Source organism: Panthera pardus, unplaced genomic scaffold, assembly GCF_024362965.1.
Source record: "Panthera pardus isolate Hobbes unplaced genomic scaffold, ASM2436296v1 HiC_scaffold_27, whole genome shotgun sequence".
NCBI lineage: Eukaryota > Metazoa > Chordata > Mammalia > Carnivora > Felidae > Panthera > Panthera pardus.
Window position 1 is genome coordinate 68,096,012 of NW_026526843.1, and position 11,580 is coordinate 68,107,591.

An 11,580-nucleotide genomic window follows, 5' to 3' on the forward strand; every position below is an offset into this window, starting at 1 on the left:
GTAAGAAGTGTGGCTGATAAATTCTGTGGGCCTTGATGGGGGCTGCGGGGATAAAGAAGGAAAAGGGAAGATGGATTCAGATATTTCAAAGGTCAAGGCTATAGGATCTGGAGGAGAGGGAAGAGCTGAGCATGAATCCCAGGTTTCTAGCCTTGATAACTGGGAGGGAGAGTGAGATGCCTGTCACCAAGTTGGGAAACGAGCAGGGTTGTTCTGTTTTATTTTTGTTGATGTTTTTTGCCAGGGAGTAGGGGTAACAGGGGGTTGGTAACAAGTTGAGGTTTGGGTCATGTTGGGTTTCTATTGAAACACTCAAGTGGTGGGCTGTGCGACATAGCAAAAAGAACACCCAAACTGAAGTTTCTAATCCTAGCTGTGCCACTAAGAGTTGGGCAAGCCTACCTTTTTGAGCCTCACCTTAAAAATGCGTTCATGAGGCACCTGGGTGGCTCAGTCTGTTAAGCATCCAACTTCGGCTCAGATCATGATCTCATGGCTCGTGGGTTTGAGTACTGCGTCAGGCTCCCTGCTGACAGCTCAGAGCCTGGATCCTGCTTCGGATTCTGTCTCCCTCTCTCTGCCTCCCACTCTCAAAAATAAATAAACATTCAAAAAATGCATTCATATTCTGCCCTGACTTTCTCACAGAACTGCTGCAAAGTCCAGGTGAGAAAATGGATATGAAAGAGCAGAATTGATGCTAGATGTTACCGTATATATCAGGCAGTTGGGAATGTGGGTCTGAGGCTTAGAAAAGAGATGAGGTGTTTATTCTTTTTTAGGCTTTACTGAGGTACACTTGACATATAACATAGTATAGGTTTAAGGTGTAGAGCTGTGACGATTTGATATGCTTATATATTGCAAAATGATTACCACCATAGTGTTACCTAACACCTCCATCCCGTGGCAAAGTACCATCTCTTTTTGGGGGGTGAGAACGTTTAAGATCTACTCTCTTAGCAACCTTCAAGTATATAATATTGTTAACCATAGTAACCATGCTGTACATTAGATCCCCAGAACTTGGGGTGCCTGGGTGACTCAGTCAGTTGGGCCTCTGACTTTGGCCCAGGTAATGATCTCATGGTTCATGAGTTCAAGCCCTGCAATGGGGCTCTCTGCTATCAGCACAGAGCCCACTTTGGATCCTCTGTCTCCCTCTCTCTACCCCTCCCCTGCTCTCTCTGTCTCTCAAAAGTAAACATTAAAAATATTTTTTAAAAATCCCCAGAATTTATTCATCCTATAATTGGAAATTTAGAGCCTTTGACCAATGTCTCCTCATCTCCCCTGCCTCCAAGCCCCTAGAAACCACCATTTTACTCTCTGTTCCTAGGAGTTCAGCTTTTTTAAGATTCCACGTATAAGTGAGATCATACAGTATTTGTCTTTCTGTCTGACTTATGTTACTTAGCATAATGCATGAGATGTCAATTTAAAAGTCACCTGCCAAGAACTAGCTAGCTGAAGCTCTGGGATTGGACAGGGTCGCTAAAGGAGAAACTGAATAAGAAGAGAACCAAAAGAAAAAAAAAAAAAGGTACCTTGGGGAGTATCTCCAGTTAACCAGAGAAAGGAACAGAGAGGGAAGGGCCAGAGAAATAGGAGGAGCCCAAATCTGCCAGATGCCATCTGATGAAAAGTTGTCCTCATCCCCAGGCTGAGATGAGGTCCATTAAATTTCCCTTCTCCTCCCAGCCGCAACACGGCCTAAAACCTTCTGGCTCTCTTCCTTCCTTTCCCTACTGGAACAGAGCAGAGCCTGATGTCATTAGTTCAACTAGATTTATATCGTGTGCCTAGCCTTGTGCTAGTCATTAGGGATACAGAGCTGAGTAAAAACTTCGGGTCTGCTCTTGAGAAGCCCCTAGTCTAACAGGGAAGACCGGGGCTGGGACTAGGGTGAGGCAATCAAGTGCAAAATATAAGAAGGCCCTCACTGTCAGGGTCATACTAGTACAGGGAAGGTATTTGCACAACCCCGAGAGTGACTGCCTCCTTAAACTTTGCCTTTTATGTGCCTCAATTGGCTTACTCTAGTCGTGACCCTGGAGAAGACTCACGTGTCAATAAAATAACCAAGGTGGAATGTAATCGTTAGTTATTCTCTCCCAAGAAATAGAGAGAGCCCACTGAGGTGACCTGGGAGCTCACTTCCCATGAAGAGTGAGCATAGTTTTTTAGGCAGAGTAGATGTGTAGGGATCAGTGTGCACCAAAGGCACAGAGGTATGAGAGAACACACAGTGTCTTTAGGTTGGGCAGAAGAGGTAGAGAGGGCACAGTAAAAAGGGTGAGTAGTGGTGGGAGGTGTTGCTGGGAAAATGGGGATCAGGGTGTGAAAGGCATTGAATGCCATGCCATGCCCTGCTAAGGTAACCAACCATCTTAATTTGCCAGGGACATCCCCAGTTTGTTTGCTTTTTTTTTTTTTTTTTTTTCTTATTTTTTAAAAGTAATCTCTAAGCCCAACATGGGCTCGAACTCATGACCCTGAGATCAAGAGTTGTATGCTCTACTGACTGAGCCAGCCAGGGGCCCCAGGACATTCCCAGTCTTGGCAATGAAAAGCCAGCATCCTGGGAAACCCTCTGGTCCTGGCAAAGCAGACCAGTCATTTCTCCTCCAAGTCGTGGAAAGCCATTAAGAGATTTTCACAAAAAATCGGCAAGATTCAAGCTTTAAGGGGACTCCAGCATCTCTGCATGACATGGAGGAGGACTGGGTACTGAGGAAACCTGGGAAGCCAGTTGCAGGGAGGCAGTGGTACAGAAGTCGTTATGTGCTTCGCCTTTGACATCTGGCAGATGTGAGTTCCAGTGCCCTGGCTCATTCCCTTATTTCCTAGCTGTGGGGCCTGGGCAAGTTACTTAACCTATGTAGGCCTCAGTTTCCTCTCTATAAAATGGGGACAATAATGGTATTTAGGGGCACCTGGGTGGCTCAGCCATTTGAGTGTCCAGCTCTTGATTTCAGCTCAGGTCATGGTCCCAGGGTCATGGGATGGAGCCCTGCATTGGGATCCACACTGGGCGTGGAGCCTGCTTAAGATTCTCTCTCTAGGCGGGGTGCCCGGGTGGCTCAGTCAGTTAAGTGCCCGACTTTGGCTCAGGTCATGATCTCACGCTTTGTGAGTTCAAACCCCAAGTCGGGCTGTCCGTTCTCAGCAGAGAGCCCACTTCAGATCCACTGTCCCCCTCCCGATGCCCCTCTGCCCTGCTCTTTGTCACTCAAAAAAAAAATAATAATAATGGTATTTACCTTAACAAGTGATGAGGATTAAAGGAGACACTTAAAAAAATTTTTTTTAATGTTTATTTATTTTTGAGAGACAGAGTGTGAATGGGTCGAAAGGCAGAGAGAGAGGGAGACACAGAAGCCAAGGCAGGCTCCAGGCTCTGGGCTGTTAGCACACAGCCCAACATGGGGCTCGAACCCATGAACCGTGAGATCATGACCTGAGCCAAAGTCGGACACTTAACCGACTGAGCCGCACACGCACCCCAAGGAGATACTGTTTAGCACAGTGCCCAGCACACACTAAGCACTTAATAAATGTTAGCTTTTATTGTCCAAATGATCAGTTAGGAGATAATTGCAAGGCCTGAAGGAAGGCAAGAGCACAATGGGAGTGCTGAGGAGGAGAGGGGCTTGGGAAAGTTTTGGGAAACACAATCACCGAGACCTTGTTTGTTGGCTAGCTGATTATATCTTAGCATGAATGATTTTTAGTTGGCATGAATTCTCTAGGGAATCCGCATTTTCAGACTAACTTTGGAATGAAGGGCTTTGTCTCTTGAAGGGAAGCTGGAGAAGAAACAAAAAGGGGCAAGGGGAGACTGGTAAAAAACAAAGTGTGACTTTGAGATCCCTAAGGTTAAGGCAGAGAAACAGTGGAAGTTTGAAAAGTTTATCTTGATTTAGGGGTTGGGCAGGTAGGGCTTTTTTGCTTTTGTTTTGTTTTAAATTTATTTTATTTTATTTTAAAATATTTATTTATTTATTTATTTATTTATTTATTTATTGAAGAGCACAGCAGGGGAGGGGCAGAGAGAGAGGGGGGACAGAGGATTCGAAGTGGTTTCTGCACTGACAGGCTGACAGCAGTGAGCGAGCCTGACATGGGGCTCGAACTCACAAACCGAGAGATCATGACCTGAGCCAAAGTCGGATGCTCAAACAACTGAGCCACCCAAGTGCCCCTTAAATTTATTTTAGTGACAAACAGAAAGTATGAGCTAGGGAGAGGGGCGGAGAGAGAGGGAGAGAATCTTAAGCAGGCTGCATGTTTAGCTCATAGCCCAATGTGGGACTCAATCTCATGACCCTGGGATCATGACCTGAGCCAAAATCAATAATCGGATGCTCAAGTAACTGAGCCACCCAGGCTCCCCTTGTTTTGTTTTTGTTTTGTTTTGTTTTGTTTTTTAAGTAATTCCCTATGCTCAATGTGGGCTGCAAACTCACGACCCTGAGATCAAGAGTCACATGCTCTACTGACTGAACCAGCCAGGCGCTCCTTTTAAATTTTTTATTTTTTTAGGCAGTGGTTGTAAATAACTTTCTCCCCATCTTCCCTGCACTCTTCAAATTACCTTGCTTCCTGGGGAGAGAATTTCTGAATCCTGTTCCAGGCAGAGATCCCTGGAGAAGGCTTCTCCCTCCAGACTGCCCTTCCCTGTCTGAGCACAGGACAGCCTCCTCCTCAACTTTTACCATTTCTCTCTCAACCTTAGGGATTCCCAAACGCACATTGTTTTCAAGCAGGCTACCATTTAGGGATATTTTTATATCATACTGAGGCCCTCCCACCCACCCCTGTATCCTGAAACTTTTCCTAAGGCAGTATAGAGTGGTTACATTGGTATAGAGGAGACAGCTAGATTTTGGATTAGGATAGGCCTAAGTTTTAATTCTAGTTCTGCAGTTTTAGGTTGTGCAAACTTTATTTTTTTAAGTTTATTTGTGTATTTTGAGAGAGGGAGAGAGAAAGAGAGAGAGAGAGCATGGGGAAGAGGCAGAGAGATGGAGACAGAATCCCAAGCAGGCTCTGCACTGCCAGGGCAGAGCCCAACTCAGGGCTCAATCTCATGAACCATGAGATCATGACCTGAGCCAAAGTCTGACGCTCAACCGATTGAGCCACTCAGGTGCGCCCCTTTCTTTTCTTTCTTCTTTTTTTTAATAGACTCCCTTCCCAACGTGGGCTTTGAACCCACAACCCTGAGATCAAGAGTCGCATGCTCTACCAACAGAGCTAGCCAGGTGCCCCTACTTACATTATTTCTAGGTCTGGTAATAAAGCTTAAAGTTTCAGACTATGATCGAGGATTGAGACACATCCTTTTCATTAAGTGACATTAAGAATTAAGACACTCCCAGGGCGCCTGGCTGGCTCAGTTGGTTAAACATCCGTCTCTTGATTTCAGCTCAGGTCTTGATCTCAGGGTCCTGAGTTCAGGCCCCACATTGGGTTCCACGTTGGGCGTGGAGCCTACTTAAATAAATAAATAAATAAATAAATATATATATATATATATGTACATATACATACAGTCCCCTCACAGCCATTCTCCCACATATATGTAAATATGATCATACATACTGACATATGTGTAAATATGGTCATATGTACTATGACATATGTATGCAAACATACAGACTTGCTTACTTACAAATACTCACATGGCAATTGCCAGTCAAGAAAGCATGTTATTGTTTTCTCTGGGTATATACCCAGTAGTGGAATTACTGGATCATAGGGTAGTTCTATTTTTTTTTCTTTTTTTTTTTAACACATTTTTTAAAAAGTTTGTTTATTTTTGACAGAGAGAGACAGACAGAGCATGAGTCGGGGAGGGGCAGAGAGAGAGGGAGACACAGAATCTGAAGCAGGCTCCAGGCTCTGAGCTGTCCGCACAGAGCTCCACGCGGGGCTCGAACTCACAGACAGCAAGATCGTGACCTGAGCTGAAGTCGAACGCTCAACAGACTGAGCCACCCAGGCACCCCAGGGTAGTTCTATTTTTATTTTCTAAGAAACCACTGTAGTGTTTTCCACAGTGGCTGCACCAATTTGTATCCCCACCAACAGTGCACGAGGGTTCCTTTTTCTCTACATCCTCACCCAAGACACATTATTTCTTGTGTTTTTTATTTTAGCCATTCTGACAGGTGTAAGGTGATATCTCATTGTGGTTTTGATTTGTATTTCCCTGATGATGAGCAACGTTGAGCATATTTTCATGTGTCTGTTGGCCATCTGGACATCTTCTTTGGAAAAATGTCTATTCAGGTCCTTTGCCCATTTTTACTCAGAACGTTTGGGGGTTTCCTGGTGTTGAGTTCTATAAGTTCTTTATATATTTTGGATATTAACCCCTTATTGGATATATCATTTCCAAAAATATATGCACTCCTATGTTCATTGCAGCATTATTTGTAATAGTCAAGACATGGAAGCAGCCCAAATGTTCACCCACAGATGAATGGATAAAGAAGATGTGTTTAACACACACACTGGAATATTACTCAGCTACAAAAAAGAATGGGATCTTGCCAGTTGCAATAGCATGGGCAGACCTAGAAGGTATAATGCTAAGCGAAATAAGTCAGTCAGAGAAAGACGAATACCATATGATTTCACTCATATGTGGAATTTAAGGGACAAAATGGATGAAAAAATAAAAAAAGAGACAGAAAAAACAGACTCTTAAATACAGAGCACAAACTGGTGGGTACCAGAAGGGAGGTAGAGGGGGAGAAATAGATGAAGGGGATTAACAATACATTTATCTTTATGAGAATTGAAAAATGTGTATAGAATTATTGAATCACTATATTGTATACCTGAAACTAATATAACACAATGTTAATTATGCTTCAAAAAATACACACACACACACACACACACACACACACACAACCCCAGGGGAAAAAAATAAAGTTTAATGTAAAAGTCAAAAAAAGAAAGAAAGAAAGAAGAAAGCAAGCAAGCAAGCATGTTACTTTGGTGAAACAGAATTTAGCTCAATATCTGAGAGAGTCAGTGAATACAGTTGACCCTTGAACAACACCGGTTTGAACTGCATACACAGGTCCACTTCTATGTGGATTTTTTCCCCAATAAACACAGCACAGTACTGTAATGTATTTTCTCTTATGTTTTTCTTAATAATATTCTCTTTTCTGGGGCACGTGGGTGGCTCAGTCGGTTGGACAGCCGACTTCAGCGCAAGTCATGATCTCACAGCTTGTGAGTTTGAGCCCTGCATCGGGCTCTGTGCTGAGAGCTCAGAGCCTGAAGCCTGCTTCAGATTCTGTATCTCTCTCTCTCTCTTGTCCTTCCCCGCTCACACACTCTCTCTCTCTCTTAAAAATACGTAACATTAAAATAATAACATTCTCTTTTTTTAGCTGACTTTATTAAAAGAATACAGTACATGATACATATCATATCTAAAATATGTGTTAATCAATTATGTTATTGCTGAGGCCTCCAGTTAACAGTAGGCTCTTGGTAGTGAACTTTTTGGGAAGTCAAAAGTTATACATGGATTTTCGACAGTGCAGGGGGTCAATGCCCCCACTCCCACATTGTTCGAGGGTCAACAGTAGTTGAAGGATGGCACAGGTAGTGAGAGAAAATAATGATAGCACATACTTGTATAGGGCTTACTACCGACTAGGCACTGTTCTAAGTGCTTTAGGTATAATCATTACATCTAATCCCCACTACGACCCTGAGATACAGGTGCAATTATTATCACTGTTTTACTGATGAGGAAACTGAGATCCAGAGAGGCCAAGCAACTTGGCTAAAGTCACACAGCTAAGGAAGTGGAGCACACTCTTAATCACTATGCTATACTGACTTTCCAGAGGGGTTTCAGTTGAAATGGCAAACCATCCTGGCGTGCCTGGCTGACTCAGTCAGAGGAACATGTGACTCTTCATCTTGGGGTCATGAGTTCAAGCCCCGCATTGGGTGTAGAGATTACTTAAATAAATAAACTTAAAGAGAAAGAAATGGAGAACCATCCTGTGTAAATTACCCCTTTCTCCGTGAGGTCCACTATCAGACCACTCTGCTCTCTTTTGTTTAATTACACTCTTTTTAAAAAAGTTTATTTATTTTGAGAGAGAGAGAGAGAGAGAATGAGTGGGGGAGGGTCAGAAAGAGAGGGAAAGAGAGAAAATCCCACGCAGGCTCTGTGCTGTCAGCACGGAGCCCAACTTGGGGCTCGATCTCACGAACTTTAAGATCATGACCTGAGTCAAAATCAAGAGTTGGATGCTTAAACGACCGAGCCACTCAGGCACCCTCAGGTCACTCTGCTCTTTCTTCCATAGTTCATCATCACCCTTAAGGCATCTATTTGTGCCAAGATCTGCCCTGACGTGGATCTCCTCAAGATCTTCACAGTCTGTCTATGGTAGCAGTGAATTGCCTGTAAGTCTAGTAGGGGCTAACTTTAAGACTCCTACACGTGATAGTTCAGAGCCTAGGGCCCTGCACACTTTTAGCTATGGCATATGAGACCCCTCACAGACTGGCCCAAACCTACTTTGCCAGTTCCACTTCCTACTATGACCTACAACCCCATCCCACGCATTCTCTGCTCTAGTCACACTGAACACACCCTACTCTTTCAAGACTCTGAACCTTTGCCCACGCCTATATCCACTTCCCCACTGCCCTTAATTCAACAGGCTAAGCACCTACTATGTGTTAAGGCTAGGCATGCAATTTCCACACAATTTGATAAGCACTACAATGTACTGCAGGAGTTCAGAATGAGGGGAGGACTCATTCTGTCGGAGGGACTTGGCAGGGGACGGGGAGGGGAGAAGAGAGGTGAATCGTTCACACAGGAAATGACATTTGAACTGAGTCTTGATGATTACGAGTCTGCCAGTCAAGGAAGGGGAAGGAAATCTAAGTCCTATGATATTCTGCATCCAAAGTGTCTCTCACGTGTGTCTCCTCTTATTCCTTCTGCCACCGTCCTGGTCCTACAGGCACCATGTGGGCTGTTGCAATAGCCCCGCAACTGGCCATTCTGCCTCTCACCCTTCCCATCCCCAGTCCGCTCTCCATGTGGCCTGCCAGAGCCAGCTCCCAAACCACAAATCTGAAGGTGGCATTCCTCTACTCAAAGCCCTTAGTGGGGGGCGCCTGGGTGGCTCAGTCGGTGAAGTGTTCAACTTCAGCTCAGGTCACCATCTCGCAGTTTGTGCGTTCAAGCCCCTTGTCAGGTTCTGCGCTGACAGTGGGGACCCCTGCTTGGGACACACACTCTCTCTCTCTCTCTGTCCCTCCCACCTCTCTCTCTCTCTCTCTCTCAAAAAAAAAAAAGAATTTTTTTTTAAAAAGAAAGATTAAAAAAAAAAACCCTCTAATGGTTTCCATCACTGGTGAGACAGTCTTAACCTCTTATAGTGACACACAAGGTCCATCATAAGCTGGTCATACTGTCTCTTTCCCATCTCCCCTTTAGCCAATCCTCACTTCTCCAACTCTCCACAGTAGACTATTTGTCTGACTCGAGACAAAATCACACCCATACCCTTTCAGTGTTGCTTTTTAAAAAATGTTTATTTGTTTTTGAGAGAGAGAGAGAGAGACAAAGAGAGAGCGTGAGCAGGGGAGGGGCAGAGAGAGAGACACACACACAGAATCCAAAGCAGGCTCCTCTGAGCTGTCAGCACAGAGTGCAATGTGGGGCTTGAACCCACGAACTGTAAGATAATGACCTGAGTCTAAGTCAGATGCTTAACCGACTGAGCCACACAGCCACCCCCCCTTTCAGTGTTTTTTGCCCACCTTTTCCCCCCTCCCTAGAATAACACAATCCTTTCCCCACCTGATGGGTTCAGCCTTGCCTAATCCAGGAATCCAATGGAGCCCAGCTTGGTGGACCTTTATGGCCCCTTCTGTACCATAGGTCATGTCTGCGTTTACATATTGTGGAACCAGTAAATGGAACAAGCGTTCTCCTCTAGCTACCACCGTGTGCACCCAGGCTATCTGATTGGGTATCTGAATCAGTTCGTGGTTGCCATGCCAATTCTCTGTGGATAGTGCAGCCTGCTTTGAAATCCCAACCCAGCTGGCTGGGGCCTTGACTATTCTCCTAGTGCAGCCGGCCACTCCCCTCATGCAACAGCTGACTCTTGTCCTTGCCCCCAACTCCTGGGACCTCCGCACACGGATGCCTCTAAAAGACCATAAATGTCCCTAAAAGCACCAGTACCGTGAGAAAGAGTGGGTAAGAAGCTCCTGTAACTTGGCTTTTTCTGTTCCCAGATTAGATCCTTTGACTTTGCAACATGTCTTGGACTTTGCTGTTTGGACTGCTGTCCACTCTGTGGGGGAGCCAACCCTGTTATCGCCAAGTTCTTCCCACTAGCCCTGGTCCAGCTGAAGCACCCTCACTCCCTCCTGGCTCACTGCAAGTTCTAGCATGCCTTCAGGCTGTGATCTCTGTGCTTCTGACATATTATCTTCCCTCCCTTTACAGTTTATAACCAGCTTCTGAACACATCTTATTTGATTCTCACCAAAGCTCTGTGAAAGAAGAGATAGAGAAGTTATTATCAACCCTATATTGCAGATGAGGAAACTGAGACTCAGAGAGGGTAGGCCTAATGTGTCCAAGGGGATAGAGCTAATAAATGGCAAACCAGGTCTCTCTCTCTTTTAAATTTTTTTTGTTATTAATTTTTGAGAGAGAGAGACAGAGACAGAGACAGAGCGTGAGTGGGAGGGCAGAGAGAGAGGGAGACACAGAATCCAAAGCAGGCTCCAGGCTATGAGCTGTCAGCACAGAGCCCGATGTGGGGCTCGAACCCAGGAGCCATGAAACCGTGACCTGAGCTGAAGTCGGACGCTTAACCAACTGAGCCACCCAGGTGCCCCCAAATCAGGTCTCTTCATTGCAAAGCCCTCTTCACTACTGCGGTCACTTAGTACTTTGTGTGGCAAGTACTACGCCCACTTGCCTCCTGTTTCTCCCTTACAGACATTCTGGGGACAAGCCTCAAATAAAAAGTCAATCCTGGGTTAGCCCTACCGACCCTCTCCCCTCCCTGAAACACTGTGTATTCCAGCTTCCCTCAGGGTCCTTTGGCCCTGCTCCCATCTGGTTCACAGGACACAAGGCTAAGTGTCCTCCCTTGGGCTGTAGAGCCTGCTCATAGCTTTGTTGTCCCACCACTGCCCCCTGGAGAGGAAAGCCTCGATCTGGAGTTGGAGCCTCTTTCCAAGGGAGATTTGTAGAACCTTCTGAAGAGAAACTAGATACCTGAGGTGATGATGGATGTAGCGTTTCTCCATGTGTGTAGGGCAGGAGGTTCCTTTGTGGAACCAGGAGGAAATTTTTAAAAAGGATATCTTTTTCTTAAGCTTATTTATTTTTGAGAGAGAGAGAGAGAGAGCAGGAGAAAGGGGCAGAGAGAGAGGAAGAGAGAGAATCCCAGGCAGGCTCTGTACCACCAGCACGGAGCCCAGTGTGGGGCTTGAACCCATGAACCTCAAGATCATGACCTGAGCCTAAACCATGAGTCGGACACTTAA